Source organism: Myotis brandtii, unplaced genomic scaffold (genome assembly GCF_000412655.1).
Source record: "Myotis brandtii unplaced genomic scaffold, ASM41265v1 scaffold1077, whole genome shotgun sequence".
Lineage (NCBI taxonomy): Eukaryota > Metazoa > Chordata > Mammalia > Chiroptera > Vespertilionidae > Myotis > Myotis brandtii.
The window spans coordinates 956,310-956,853 of NW_005353666.1; positions in this window are offsets into that span (position 1 = coordinate 956,310).

The window sequence follows — 544 nt, forward strand, 5'->3', positions numbered from 1 at the left end:
AACTGCCTGAACGCACCGTGCCCGCAGCGCAGTGGCCCTGGGAGACGGGGTGGTGCTCATCTGCACAGAATGGGGCTCATGTGTCCTCAGCTTGTCCAGAGTGGGGCCTCAGAGTTTCATCTACGAGGACGTGGGTCAGGCAGCTGCCAGGGAGGCCTCGACGCCCTGGGACCCGAGTGCCCCCCAAACGCTGAGACCCTCGCTCGGCTGGAGGCCAGGTGCCTCCCCTTCCAGATGTGGGTGCGAGGGGGGCAGTGGGTGTGAGCGCCTTGCCCCTCCTTCCTGGGACCTGTGCCCTCTGCCCCTCCCCGGCCTTCCCGCCGCACCCCCAGCGCCTGTGACTTTGTTCCAGGCCCAGAGGGGGGTCAGAAAGGAAAGGCCTGTGTGTCTCGTTGACCTGCTTCGTGAAGACACAGGCCCGGCGGGCTCTGCTCCTGCCCCTACGCAGCCAGCCTCGCGGCCAGGCCTGCCTCACAGTCATCGCCCCAGAGGCAGAGCGGGACCAGCTGCTCCCTCAGCCCCGGGGTTGCCTCCCCTGTGGGGT